Source organism: Anoplophora glabripennis, unplaced genomic scaffold (genome assembly GCF_000390285.2).
Source record: "Anoplophora glabripennis isolate ALB-LARVAE unplaced genomic scaffold, Agla_2.0 scaffold340, whole genome shotgun sequence".
NCBI classification, from domain to species: Eukaryota; Metazoa; Arthropoda; class Insecta; order Coleoptera; family Cerambycidae; genus Anoplophora; species Anoplophora glabripennis.
In genome coordinates, this window is record NW_019416421.1 from 477,019 (window position 1) to 490,352 (window position 13,334).

A 13,334-nucleotide genomic window follows, 5' to 3' on the forward strand; every position below is an offset into this window, starting at 1 on the left:
GTACAGCGAAAGCAACCCTCAACTTGGTTGTTATTTTGTTGGAATTTTATAAATATGCCTAAAAGTTACGAGTTTTATTGTTATTCAAAACTGTGCGAAAGATGGGCGCTGTGGGTCCAATAGTTTTTGCAAAATTCTATTTTTTATCTCGTCAAGGGTAAAAATGCATAACTTTAACCTTCTGTCTCTCCGAAAGTTATTAACATAAAAGGGTTTAGAAAGTCGGTTTATGAAACTTAAAACGTAACTTAGTTTTGTATTTAAATGGAATTTTAATTTATTGCCAGGGGCCCTTTTGATTTTTACATTAAAAATAGTCTTTTTGCCACTTTTGCTACGGAATTTGGGAAAACAAATTTGTGACGAAATGTGTTTTTAAAAGGCAAAGCTAGCCATTGTATGAATATGACCTCCAATCAAAGTTATTGATGTATGTCTTAAACACCTGTTTCCTTCTTTCTAAATTGTCGTATCAAATCCAAATAAACCTCTAATGACAATTTATAAGGAAGAACTACACGCTTCCGAACGCATTAGCATCATAATACGCCGCCCCCTCCCGCGGAAGCGTTATTACCCACTACAATACCGGCATGTCCTTGTCGGTGTTTACATTGTCGGGAAGAATCTCCGGTTATAATGAAAGCTTGTGGGTGCGTGATTTATCCACACGGATTAAATTAAGTTTGATGTAGCTGTTTACACGGTAGGGTCTCTTATTATTTAAATGAACGCGCCGAATCCTCAAAACAAACGGGAGCACAGATTATAAGCCTCTAATTGACACTATTAAGGGAATAAACCTCGCACATCGGCGGTATAGTTGCTGTTGAATAGTGGGTAACCTGAGCGGAATCCTATGGCAGTCGGAACTACCATAAATTTAATGATCTTCACATGCCTCATCATAGAGAAAGTTGCTATGAAACGGGGGGAATCAAAGCCAAAACGCAAAGCGTATTTGAGTTTGGTATTTCGGTATTTCTGTCGCTGCCAACTTTTCGGGGCCACAGACCAGTAGAAGGCAATCCATAATTCTCATTTAATTGCAATTCATTCCTTTGCTGTTAAGATATTTGATTGGGACAAAATACTGCATGATCCGAATGGGTAATCATAAAAACAATTAAACACAATTAAAAAATAAGGAATATTTAAGATACATTGCACATATAATTACATTACATGATAAAAATACGAAAGTATATCTAATTTCTAAAATGGTAGAAAATCATTCGACGAACAATAAACACAAACTTCATACACAACCACAACAAAACTTTGCTGCAAACAAATGACACTCACTCAGCAAAGTACATTTTTCTAATTTTGACATATAAAGTAACACCTTTTGTTATCAAAACAAGTGTCAAAACGTTCTATTTTATGTAACTAGTTACATAATGAAAATCATTATGCAACTGGTTTCGAAAAGTTCGTTATGTCACTAATTGCAAAAAATAATTAAACAAAATACACCAGAAAAATAATAGTAACTTTTATTTAAGTCAGTAATTTTTTGAATAACACTTTATTAATTATTTATTAATTATTATTATTTAATTATAAATATTCACAACGCAGTTGGTACAGTTAGTGAAGCTAATTCCAGAAGAAATCTTATTTGTTGAACTTGCAGTAATATTCCGTGATATGTTATTGGTATTATTCTGTTCTCCAAGAATATCGCCGGAAATTGTTTTTTTATTTTCTATAGAATTTTCAACATATCCTTCCGCAACAGAATTTGACTTTCAGACGCCGTGTTGTTTTATTTTTAAAATATTGACCTCAGAATCTGCAAGTAAAGTAGCCGAAGATATTCTGAAACAGTGCCCCGTGAATAATGCACAATTCGGCAAACCAATCATTTGAGCAATCATCTTTAGTAACTGACCAATAGTATTAATTCCTACTGGTTGTAGAGATCTTTTAATATCTCATGAGCCGCGAAATGCGCGAAAGGCGTGGCGTATCCCCATAATTCTTCTAATAAGCATGTTGTGAAAACATTGACTAAGAATTAGACCACGTGCCTCATCACAACTAGAAATGAGCTAAGGCGCTCGGGCATCAATAAAGTCAACTGGCGAACGTTCGTTATATATATTTTTATTGTTTAAATTAAAATTATAAAGAATAGGGCATTTTATTATGATATTTGTAATCGGATCAAAGGCTTGTTTACGCTAGAGCTCGAGAAAAACTGTGAATAATAGGTACAATGTTTTTAGGATGTAGAATAATTTAGGCGACGGTCGGAATTATGTTTCTGCGCATATGAAGGTCAAAGCTCATAAGATTTTAAAACATCTCTTCACCACATTTACCATTTCTATATCTAACAAAGAATCTATTGTGTTTAATATTTTCCGGGCATAGGTTTCTATACTTCCTGATAATGTCAACGAAATTTAGTCCTTCTATATCTCCCTGGGTGATTCACGAATTAGTTTTTGTATTTGAAATATTTACTCGAAGATACGTCTCCTCATCTGTAACATCTTCAACACGTAAAAGTGTTAATTCTGACTTCCGACATGCACCGGCTATTCCCACAACCAACGCAATTTAAAGCAAAAAATGCGAATTAGTAAACTGACAACTAGATGAAGCAATTATTAGTTACCTTAGCCATTAGAAGATTATTATCATCCGCTCCCGTCAAAAACTTCGCAATATGTTGTAACGAATTGGAAATGTACACAAAGAATCACGAATGAAAAATTACCTGACCGAACTTTGGATCATAAATAAAAATTAATTATTAATATAGCAAGCAATAAAATAGTATGCAATTGTTAATATAAAGATTCTGAACATAAAATAAGTAACAATTAAGAATATCACATAGTATAAAATAGATAATTTTAATTTAATTCACAAATACAAAATAAATTTTGTTAAAAAAATGCATGACATCGACACTTGTTAACACTCAGTACAGTGAGAAAACAGAATTTAAACCTAGAGTGATGTATATCAAATAAAAGCCCAATATCCATAGATGAATCTGGAATGCATATTTTGGGAAGACGAGTAACTGTATGAAGATATCTTAAATGAACTTCATATATGAAATTTTTTTATCAAATGTCAAAACTAAAGTTGGCTTTACAAGTACCTGGAGATGACCTAGAAAAAGAACATAAAATAAGGAATATTTTAATAATTAGTAATAGAATTGTATATTAAAAATAAAAGGACATTTGTAACAAATGTATTAGTTATAAGAAATGCAGTGAAAAGTGTTGTTAAAAAAAGGACATACAAGGACTGGAATTTCTTTAAAGGGACCTTAAGAAAAATTAAGACCAGAAAAATCCAGAAAGGAGGAGAAACAAAAGTTTATTGATTAGTGACGGCTTGGGTTTTGTAAAAACTAGAAAGGAGAGAAGCAGCTCCAATAAATTTTAAATAAGTTCAAGAAATACAGTCAAGGAAGTAAATTAAACTCACCAGCAAAGTCGAAAATTGTTTGTTCTCAAAATCCAGAGAAAGAAAATTCGCCATCGAAGGAAGAATTTCCGTAACCAGTATGAAGCAGTTTCCAGAGAGGTTTCCAGTGGCCCCATAAATGGTATACCTACAGGACATCTAAATAATTTCCAACAAGGAAAGTTGCAAGTAGCAGATAACAGGTACCTAAAACTGAAAAATAGAGTGCATTATAATAAAACTGATAGCTATAACCTAAAAATAATACATTACTAATGCATTAAACCTTAGAAAAAGGATAAATAATAACAACAGGACTTACCTGAACAAAATTAAATACAAGCCATTTAATCATATTTTTAAAAAACTCCAAAAATTTGATGAGCTCAAACAAGGTACAGATATAAAAAGGGACAGACATTTTAATTTTAAGATGAATATCAGTTTGTAAATAATAAGAAAGTATGCATTTTACGATAGGCAAAACACAATACACGGACAAGTAATTAAGATAGAATAAATAACACTAATTAAAAATATACTAAATTTTTTTAATGAAAAGCACAGTTCTTGTATTGTATAAAACTGTAGTAAAATAGAAAAGGTAAAAATAAATAAAATATTCTTTATTATTGTTCAAACAAAAAAAATTAGTATCTAAAGAAGCCATTCACAATTTAAGTCAACAAGTTGAAGTTTTGTTTTTTGAAAAATCCAACTAAAAATTTAAATAAATATTGTATTAAAAGTTAAAAACTGTATTTATTCTGGCGTGCTGCATTGAACTAGTTTGTGTTTGAATGATAGAACTAACTCCTGATATCTCAAATAATACAAACATCTGAGTAACAGCTAGCAAGGGATAAAGAAAAAGTACAAGGTAAAACAAAAGAAAGGTTTGTATTGAATTACTTAATTAATACAATTAATCAAAACAAAAATAAAAAATTTACAAAGAAAAATTTTATTACAGAAACAAATACAAAATAACGCAACACACAATACATAACAAAAAAATGGCAAAATTAATAATTCATAACAAATACCTTAATAAAACCAAAATAATATTTTCTTAACAATGTATTTAATTTTGAAAAAACGTTTGATTTCTTAGCGTGGTATCCATCAGAATGCCTTTTCAAATATGCTCTGTTCACGCCATTTCTGAAATTTTTCATAAGCCAAATAATATACCGCTTTGTATTTTTCAGGAATCAGTGAACATACGGCATATCTTGCCGCTTCTTCGATATCGCTCGGTATATCGTCAGAATCTGAACATAAATCACACATTTTTCCTAATAAATGGTAATAGTATCGATCAGCGTCACAGAATAGATCAGTCTATTAAATGTCAACTATTGTGTTTTAATGTCTATACCTTTTTTTAAAGACAGCTCAGTTCTCAACATAAAGTACTGTGTCCATAGCGTAGAAGCCTTCAAATTCTTACCTTCAAAATATGCCAATAGTACTTTCTCATTGACGTGTTTTACTTTCTTCTGTTCACGCCATTTCTCAAATTTTTCATAAGCCAAGTCATATACCGCTTTGGATTTTTCAGGAATCAGTGAACATACGGCATTTCTTGCCGCTTCTTCGATATCGCTCGGTATATCGTCAGAATCTGAACATAAATCACACATTTTTCCTAATAAATGGTAATAGTGATCAGCGTCACAGAATAGATCAGCGTCTATTAAAATAAATGTCAAGCCAAATTACAAGAAAATTTAAACTGACACTGACGTACTAGATAATTGTTATTTAAATTATGATCAACATTAAAAACTTGTATTTCCCATTTTTTGTCAAAATTAGAAAAAATCTTGTATGTAATACGTTATGAAACATGATTTTATAACGGATTACATAAATAGCTATTAGATTATTAAACAATGACCAGTGACTTTGTTTGCCACAGATTACCCACAATCTGCAACCAATGCTGCCGTTAGTAGTACCATGAATTCTTTTGACTAATTCCAGTTTTACAACAAAATTGATTAAAATTATTTTCTGTCAACATAAATGTCGGAAGTTTTTTGTAAGTGCTCAGTTACATTAGCACCAACAAAATTTGACATGACTGCGATCAAAAAAATGTCCTCAAAAATCTGGATGATTGAGAGAACGTTCAGACGCCTTTTTATGCGTCCCTCGGCTGATTCCCGGGAATAAAATATTTCATGGGGTGGCTAGCATCAAGTCCGCATAACATTTTCATTAATCTACACTCCTCACTGGATAGCCCGTCCACAGGCGACAGTTAATTAAGGGCATGATGAATGTTGATCGTCCTGTACCCGCGTCGTCTGGCAATTCTCTAGAGGTATAGCTCGGCCATAGATCTCTCACTAAGATCTATGTTTTACTAGACGCAGCACCGGGAACTGTTCGGGAATTACGGACTTGATTCCGTTACACTGCCGACACTGACGTGGCTAGGTGTCAGAGCCATTGCCGTGGGAATTCCATTAAGAAGTACTGGTACAGCTGTGGACAATAAAAAGTTTCCAACACTTGGCGCGCTTTGGATCTTGAATCTCTTTTTTGTTCGCTGATTCTTCTCTTGTTGTTGTTTTTTTAAATGGCTAATAGTGAATCCAGTTGCATCAGCCACTCACCCAAATGGCAATCGCATTTACCTCCGTTTTCATTATAGTCCAGCCACTGAAGCATTTTGGCTACTATTTTTTTCGGATGGAATGGATTGACGTGCAATTTGAACTGTAACTAGGGAATAGCCCAAGAAACAAAAGTTATATAGTGCCGATGTGTGCTTTTACCCTAGGGGTGGAGCCACCCCTTAGGAGGATGGAAATTTAAAAAAAACCTCACGATTCGATAGAGGGGCGAATTTTAACCAAAAATGTTCTATAAGAATTTTTTGTACAGTCAATACTTTTTGAGTTATTTGCGCCTAAACATGTTCGCTTTTAGCCCAAAAATGCATGTATTTGAGCCATTTTTGCGAATATCTCAAAAACTACAAGTTTTATAAAAAAAGATCATAAGCAAAAATGAAGGTAACTAAATAGCAAAGAGATTGCTTTTTTATTTTTGTAGGTGGTACCGAAACCCCAGTTATGACTCAGAAGTTGAAGTCAATTTCGAAGATAGCTGTAATCGAAACGTTCAACGTCCTGTAGCGGAAAAATTAAAGGTTTTTCGAGGAAAACTTATATAACACCCATTAAAGTTCTTGAAAAGAACTTTAAATTGAGTGGCGGTAGAAGTCGTTAGCATGAAAACTAATGAAGTTACAATCAAAATAAAATGATTGTCTTTATTTTTGAGAAAAAAAATCGGTATTAAAATTAATAACTTGACGGAAAAAAAATTAAACGTATTCCTTCTGCAATTTACTTTATTTATGTATTAACAGTAGATTCTGGGAATTTGACCGATTTTAGAAGCCTAAATTTAAAAAATATTTCATTTACTTTTGAATCAAACTTTTCAATTTTTTAAAATATTTCAAAAACTAGCAGTGAGTTATAAAAAAGTGATAGAATAAGAAATTGTAGGTTTTTTCTTACTGAACAATTTGCTTTTTTTAAATTTTTGTAGGACAAAATTTGACTGAGTTATGACCGTTAGAAGCTCAAAACTAAGCTCCAAGGCGGCCTTTCCTAAGCCCTTTTAGCTTACAAATCTAAAAAACGAAGGGCTTAAAAAACTGCAAATCACAGAACTTAAAGGACTTTAAATTCCCTGGTTTTTTGAGTAAATTTATAACTTTAAAATTACAAAAGTTATGGTAAAAAAATTAATCGCATTTTTTTCGGTAAAATTTTCGGAGCGAGTAAATTACCATCATCTTTGTGTATTTTGGAGCACTTGTGAACTGATTCGAGTAAGTATTTTAATAATATACATACACACACATTGCAACCAATAAAAATGCAAAAAAAGCCTGCACCAGATGAACTACTTAGGATGATATTTTGCAATTGCAAAAAAGGCTGCGGCGCAATATGTGGTTGCAGAAAAGTTGCACTTTTTTGCAATCCCACGCGTGGTTCATGTTCTAGCGATAATTGTAACAATTGTCCTCCAATTTTGGACCAAGGCGAAGCTGAAGATAGTGATGATAGTGATGAAAATTAAATATTTTTTTATATAAACATGCAAAAAATAACAGACCATTATTAAAACATTTTGTACAATAATCCATTTATAATGTATATAAAAATTTTTTTTATTTGATATTAATTTAATAAAAAAATATTAATAAATTCGATAAAATTAAAAAAAAAATAATTAGGTATATTATTATACTCGCATTATAATTTTTAGGAAATTTTTCTATAAGGGGTAGGTTTTTTTATGAAGGGTATAGGGTTTTATATGAAGGGTAGGTATTCCACAAGCGTTTTTTGGATGGTTGAAAAGTTGCAATATATCATAGATCATTTGAAAACCAATAAAAAGTTTAAAATTCAACATATGCATACCATTAAAACATCTCAAGCTTTCAATAATATTTTTTTGTTTATTTTATTATAAAGGATGGTTTTTAAGGGTTGCAACTTTATAATAAGCTGTCTAATGAATAATAAAAGAAATGCAATACATTGTGAATGCACCAAAGGAATATTTTAAACTGTTAAAAACTTTTTTTTCTATTTTTTTTGGCCAGGGAAGGATAGTTTTTAAGGATTTTTAAGGGTGGAAAAGTAATTAAATTTCATAAATTATATTAAAAAAACATGAAAGGAACTTTATCCAACATATTTGAACGTGAATTGAATCTTTAAAATACGTTAATCTTCGATTTTCGCATTTTTTTCGTACAAGGGTAGTTTTTACCCCCCTAATGGAAAAAAGCACACATCTAGACAATATAACTTTTGAAGTGGGGGTCAGATGAGCTTGTATGCAAATTTTCAGGAAAATCCATGCTATCCGAAAAAAAATTGGGAGCTTTTACCTTATTTTCGCCTTCAGTGATTGGACTATTAATTCTTTTGAGCGAGAAATCAATTAACTGTGATGTGTACTTTCTAAATATAAATTTAAAAAAAAAACGCTCATTGCTAAAATTTCTAAATCATCAAACATGTCATTCGTTCTTTTTCTTTTTTAAATTAAAAATACAAAATACAAGTACAATGCATATTCTGCGCAAGCTCCGAGCATGTCCTGGGTTAAAGAACACTTTAAGGAGCCATTAAATGGAGGCTTAAATTTAAACATCTATTTTTATGCTTAAGAAGAGCTTAGGGAACGATATAATCAACTCATTGTTAATTATTGCTTATTAACTTTGATGCAAACTGGAATAACCATTATTTTAAAAAGCTTTTCAATGACGGGACTGCTACGCTCTTATTGTTAAAATAAGTACCACTTCAATCTCATTTTCAGAAGTGAAGTAAAGTGAATTAAACATCATTACTTCTGCTCACATCGCCCATTCCGCAAAATGAAGATTCGAAGCTCTCGCTCCATTCTAACGGAAAGGTATAAGTAGATGTAAATCTTTTCGCAAATTAAACACCGAATTTCCTTAATTGAAAATTACACTTTCTGATTCGGTATGCCTGTCTCCGTTCTAGTTATTTGTTTGCTAAGCTGTAAACAACCTGTAAACGGTTTCAGATGGGGTGGTTATGTTCGGGATCTCTGAATATTTACAGCTTTCCGTAGGCCGGCGTCACAAGCGTAGATCTGAGTGGATGAAAAACAAATTTGTCTCCCAACAACGCATATAATGTTTATATGTTCACTAAGGACGAGTATGTTATCTAATACGGTTAAAAAAATCTAAATATTTAAATTTTATGATATTTATGTTATTTGTATTCTTTTGATGTAGATATTTTTCCCCGCCTTTATGATCAAATCCCCGAATTCGTTTTGTGATATCTATAACCTGCCGTCAGCCTTCACCATTGTCAAAACAGGCTTAGACTCTCAGAGAATATCCTGTTTTAATTGCCGTGGAATGGAATACAACAGAAATACCGAAAGAGGAAATGACAGAAGAGGTTTAAAAGTCATAAATCTAAAGAGATATTGTTTTATAAAAGTACAATGTCGGTCTGAAAAACCGCTTAGGTTAAAACATTTAAAATACATTATAACAATGAAATGAAATTGAAATATAAAATTCTAAAATGAATTTAGTAATAAGCCAATTTTTTTAAATCTCTCATATTTTTACTATTCTATAACTATAGATGTATTAATTCAACTCAAATAAATTAAAAATAGTTTTATATTTCAGGAACACTGGTTAAATTAGTTTAATAAATTACTTTGACTCTTTCCACGCAAAGTACAAAAATATTATTATTATTTATTTTCATTAACTTTAAACATGTATACAGGCTGTTACAAATTCGCTTCTCACTACAGGGATCTCGGAAACGTTAAGAGGTACGAAGTAGCTTAAATGGGGGCAAAGTTGCGTAATCAGGGGACCAACTCTAAAAAATCAAGACTAACATGATTGGTTTTCGAAATATTTGAAAAAGAAAACCGATATTTTGGAAATCCGTTTTCGTTTCATTTCAGCCTTGATTGAAGTGATATTGAAAAAAGAAGAACACTTTCTCATGGCTACTTTTCCCCTCTATCGAATGGCATAATCAATTTTTATATGTAACGTTTCGTCGCTCCAGGAGCATCATCAACTCCATTTCTTTAAATACGACCCTGAAAATTTTATTACATTTTTTGCAAGCCTTCATGACCCCCAACACTGTAATGCCTCAGCCCGAACCAGATTCACACGTTTTGTCACGAAAAATTCATCTTCAGTGCATTCGTTCCAAATTTATTATAAAATTTTATTTAGATGTCTTTGTTTATTGAATTATCGTACACTGTCAGTGTCCTTAGACCCTCTGAAGTCCATATAGTTATTTAAACTATTACCACCACGCATTAAATTAAAACATTATTAGAGTTTTATTCCTGTGTCTAGTTATTTCTAGGCTTCTCGAGTGCTCAAAATTCAAACAAATTCCGATCTATTTTTTTCAAGATACATGCTCTTTTACAGTTGCGGTTACAGATATAATAAATTCCGATAATATTACGTTGATCTTCATTTTCAACCTTTGCAAAATGAAAATGTTTTTGAACATTTACTGAAATTTTTTAAAGAATAGTATTCAGTTGGCGTATTGGTTGTTCATATGTATTTTTAAGAATTAATTTGTCATAATAAAATTAAAATTGTAATAATGTTTTAATTTTATTTATTATTTTTACAACTTATTGAGTTACGTATGACCAAGTGATGGTAATAGTTAATAATAATAAATATTTTATTGTAACGCGTGGTGGTAATAGTTTAAATAACTAGATGGATTTTACAGGATCTAACGACACTTACAGTGTACGATAATTCAATAAACAAAGAAATCTAAATAAAAAATTTAGATAAATTTGGAACGAATACACTGAAGACAAAACGTCTGAATCTGAATTGGGGGTCATGAGGGCTTGCAAAAAATAAAATAAAATTTCTAGGGTTGTATTTAAAACACTGAAGTTGATGATGGTTCTGGAGAGACAAAACGTTACATAATAATAATTGATTATGCCATTCGATAAAGGGCAAAAAGTGGAAATGAGAAAGTGTTCTTCTTCTTTCAATATCACTTCAATCAAGGCTGAAATGAAACAAAAACGGATTTCCAAAATTTCGGTTTTTTTCAGATCTGTCTTTCTAAATTTTTTAGAGACCCCTGATTATGCAACTTTGCCCCCATTTAAGCTACATCGTATCTCTTACCGTTTTCGAGATCCTTGTAGTGAGAAGCAAATTTGTAACAGCCTGTATATTACATTTACTTTTTTAAAAAATCGTTTTTTCGTATAAATCTTAATACTCCTTTAGCCGACTTTGTTGAAATTTGGCAGTGTTATTTATGGTAGGAATGAGCTAATTTAGCCTTAACTAGATTAAATGTATTACGTCCAGTGGCGTCCTAGGGGGCACCTTAACCAATATATTTGACATAAAAAAATGTGCGACTTATTATCACTTTTATAATTTTTTTCGCATTTAGCAACTGAAAATACAACTTTCCTGTCTCTAGAATTTTGTTCGTATCTTGCTTCCTTTTTGGAGAAAAAAAAATAAAAATCAGTTTACTGCATGTCCTGGGACAACATAATGAAAAATTAAAACTACCAAACTATTAAAAATTGGGGTGTACCTGTTATTTTTTTCTATCTTCTATCTATTCTAGTCTTAGAAATTGTTATAAAAATTAATGCTAGCTAAAAAAAATTTTCGTGTTTTATTAATAAATTATTTATTAAATTATTATTATTAAAAATTGTTTTTTATTTGTCCAAAAACTTACATTTTTCTGATTCCTCTACTATTTTATTATTTACCGTAACTCGAAGTGATACATCAATCTTTCTACGAGCGCAAAATTGCATACATATAGTTTTTTCCGCATTTACCATTAGCGTGTTTCTATTACACGATTCCGTAAATAGACCAGCAAAATGAGAGGACCAAGTGTCGAGCCCTGTAGAACTCCTAGGCCAATGTCTTGAATAGTTGACATATTATTTAATTTAACATACATTTTTTTATATTGGTGGGAAGATATTAGCCCGATATATAATTTCTCTATAATTGTAGGTGAGTCATTCGGGATACTAGAAAAAAAAATTTTTTCTATTTATTTATTTTTCTTTTTAAATGTCATCTGACTTGAGATAGTGGACAATATATAAATCCGAAACTTAAAAGCTTAAGCTTTCACGAATCCACCTTTGTCTCGGATCATCTCATATTACAAAAAAAATCGTCCATATGCCGTCCCGAGAGTCCGTGGACACGATACCCAATTTAAAACGAAGGAAAACTCCCTATCCCCCGGCTGTCGACTTTTCCATCGGAGAACATATTGAATGTGTCAAAGGAAAATTATGTTGAGTACGGGAGAGGCCCTGGGAGTGTGACTGCCATGATTTTTTATTAGGAAAGTTTTATTCGCGGGTCAAGAACACTGGGTGGGCTTCCTTTTATTATCACGGTTTCATCTGTGAAAGGGACAGGGCCTCCAGATATTTACACTTTCCGAGAGAAAATGAAAAGCGTGTGTACGAATGAGATTTTTTTGGAGAAAAAGTCTTCACTGATAAAAGTTGTGGGAATTTAAATAAGTTTTTTACATATCTGCAATGGTTTTTATTTCAAAATATATAAATGAGTTGGACATACATAATACAGCTGCAGATTGCTGCAAGTGGCGCCCTCTAATAAGTAACAGCAGGGATATTTTGTGATATGCGATTGACAGCATTGCGTTGCGCATAATCTCCTCAGTAACCACATGTTCTTGAATTATTGATATCTCATTTAGGTTTCCTGATATTGTTATTTAATTGTGACATGTTTAAGGAGGTATATCGGGTTTACTCAAATGCACAGATGTACTTGAAATTTATATATAATAGCGTATTACCCAGTGCTCCCTCTCTGCGTCATATTTTTTTGAAATTTTTTTTGAATCTAGATTTTGAGATATTGTTGTTGAAAGTTGTTCATTTTAACATAGGTTTATATGGCGAAGATGGACGGTGCGGCTCTTTTTTTGCCCGCTACTGAGAAGAAAATTTAGAAATTGTGAAACAAAACTTTTCCATAGATAGTACCACAGTATTATCTTATTTTTTATGTAAAACTAATGTAAATTTTGAACATAGTATAGCTGTATTAATTAGAAACAAAAACCAATAATTGCATTTCTGTCTCACTTGAGGATTAATGTGGCAACATCGCAATCAGCTGACAGCAAGGAGGAAATACATTTGAAAAACTTGATAAAAACGAAATTGATTTCAAACATATAGGTACATTTTTCCTAAATCCAATGTCCATTGTTGTCAACAATAAATTATCCATAGCAGAT

The 13,334-nt window shown here is 31.6% G+C and overlaps 1 long non-coding RNA gene across 1 annotated transcript; it reads right to left on the minus strand.

The window, feature by feature from the left end:
- Nucleotides 1–2,921: 2,921 nt before the first annotated feature.
- LOC108909575 lies at nt 2,922–3,847 on the minus strand. Its single transcript, XR_001964421.1, has 3 exons — nt 3,761–3,847; nt 3,460–3,651; nt 2,922–3,135 (listed from the first exon to the last, which is right to left on the minus strand). It is a non-coding gene; the product is annotated as an uncharacterized LOC108909575 (long non-coding RNA).
- Nucleotides 3,848–13,334: the final 9,487 nt, after the last annotated feature.